This window comes from Branchiostoma floridae, chromosome 13 (genome assembly GCF_000003815.2).
Source record: "Branchiostoma floridae strain S238N-H82 chromosome 13, Bfl_VNyyK, whole genome shotgun sequence".
Taxonomy (NCBI): Eukaryota; Metazoa; Chordata; class Leptocardii; order Amphioxiformes; family Branchiostomatidae; genus Branchiostoma; species Branchiostoma floridae.
The window spans coordinates 9,929,570-9,932,088 of record NC_049991.1 but is presented as its reverse complement, the minus strand read 5'-3'; positions in this window follow the sequence as shown (position 1 = coordinate 9,932,088).

Below are 2,519 nucleotides of genomic sequence, written 5' to 3'. Positions count from 1 at the left end.
GTAAACCATGTAAAATGAGTATTACAAATACGTGTACCAACAGTGCAATATTCAAAATATTCTATAGCTTTAGAACCATGGAGTCATTTTATATCGTTAACTTCTCACATGATATCTCCCCTGTCATATGATAATCCAATATTCCTGCACGCCTTAACCAAATATTCCACGGTGGCATCGTTTCATTAGCGCTCTTCACTTCACTTGAGAGCGTTGTACTCGCAACTGAGCAACAATTTGTGCAATTAGCGCCGGGAAGAACGTCAGATGTGAGCTGGAGTGGCCGCGTTCTGACGTCAGGAAAATAGTTACTGTTTGATGTTAATGAGCTCTGATAGAGCCATGCATGTACTCCACATCATACAAGCCTGACTGCCTAGGCCCATATCTACACTAATGGACTCATGAAAGACAGAACCAACACACGATTTATCTATCTGGTGATGCGGAGCATTTTGATGATCCTCCTTTTAACTAGATTTTCAAACGCTTTTTTTTCTGGTAATATTGTGACACACTATTCACGTCCATAAGGTTTCATTTGTCGTCAACAGTTCAGCATATTCGTGGAAATCATTAGCTTTTGGAAGTAACTTGTATTTTGAAACGACTTTGGATCGTTTTATAACTTGAAATAAGGTAAAATATTAACTGAATCAGTAACCAGCACATCACATCACACCCACACACTGCCAAGAGCAAGAAAATGACCAAATAGTGGTTGCTAGGAGGTCACAAAAATCGTTTCCTATTTTCCCAGAAAAGGTTTCTTCTCTGTTTGCGTTACGTGATGTTTCATAGGTCAAAAACATTGAGATAACGTTTTCTGCAACATCATTGTGACAACGCCTCGTGATTTATTCCTGTCGACCACAGCAAAATCAAACGATAATTAGTTGAATAAAGGCCCCCTAGGTAACTTTAATCCCCCATCTATATCTTTAACGGGGCGAGACAATCCAGCATTGCCACCTGGGGAGGCATGCGCACGGATCCAGAATACATTACTCCCCGGTAATGGCCCGTGAAGTTGGCAGGGCTTACGTTTATACTTGAGATGTGTTTACTACACGTGTCTGGAATAAGGAACATAAACATGTATCGGGAAAATGCTGGCTTTCAGAGAAAATAAAGCAACACGAATTACGAACACAAGGGACCATTTCTCTTTCAACGAGCTTTCATCTGCCTAAAAGCAACATAAACTAGAAGAACTTAAGGTAAAACTCATTCCATCAAGAAGAGATATCACCATCTTGAATATGAATGGAAACAATAAAAATATGGTTATAAAATGTTGCGATTTTGGTAACAGGACGTGTGAAGTGTTGAAAGAAAATGTGTTGAAAGATGCCGAATGACTTCGCGTTCAGCACCAAGGACAGGGATTGTTGTTTTTCTGTACAAGCGACCTTTTAAAAAAGAGGCTAGACAATCCAAAAGTCACGTTTAGCACGTAGCTACATTTCCTGACGCCTTGGTGACACCTACGTCCTCATTATATACATGAAATTCATGCCACGCTGCAGCCACGCGTGCATTACTGATACACGACTCCACTTTCGTTTTGTCAGCTAGACTAATTACATTCCGTGCGACTAAAGGTGTTGGGCTTCAGGCTCTAGAACGTAAACATCTCGTATTAACAACACCTGATGTACCTACAAAGGCTGTATTGTTTCCCTATCCAAATGAAAAGCTGTTAGATATTGTACGCCTATATTTTCCAATTTTTCTATAGCTAGCTATTGTCTTTAAATGTGAATGCAGTTCTTTCGCTTTCAACAAGTAGCTCCTACCGGTGGTGGAACGGTGACGTGATATTTAGCTACATTTTCGTATTTCTAGAAATACATAAGCTTCTTGTAGAGTCCATTCCAAGACACCATGCGGATGTTTGTTGCCATTGTTTAGAATTGATTATAAGTTTTGTAATTATATGTCTAGGACATTTGATACTTCAGAAATATTTTTAACACTGTTTCAACTTTATAAATATTTCCCTGGTCTTGCAAAACTTTGGATATATTCATGGTGTGGAATTTGATACTTCTAATGGTTTCTAAATAATGATAACAGCATTCTACCATTATTTACCATTTTCTACCATTTTTTGTAAACGGTTCGGTGGGCTGGGAAGATAGCAATTCACACATCCTTGCAAAGTATGGTTGGGTGCCATGCAACAATGGCCCACCACAAAGGATCCACCAGTGCCCAGCAGTGAAATCTAAAAATATACAGATGCAACAATAGGGCTTACTTTTATGGGGGCAATAAACTAATTTTACCATTTGGCCAGGTTTACCATTTTTTGTAAATATTTGTAAATGTGAAATAACCACAGAGAGGTTTCACAATTATTCTAAATAAAGATATTTTTGTACAGTTACTTTCAAAATGTTTCTAAAATATTCAAAGAAATTCAAATAAATGAGTATTTTCTTAGTCAATTTTTTGAAAATAATTTAATTATTGTGGCTCAGAGTATTCTTTTATTCAAAATAATTCAGACTAAT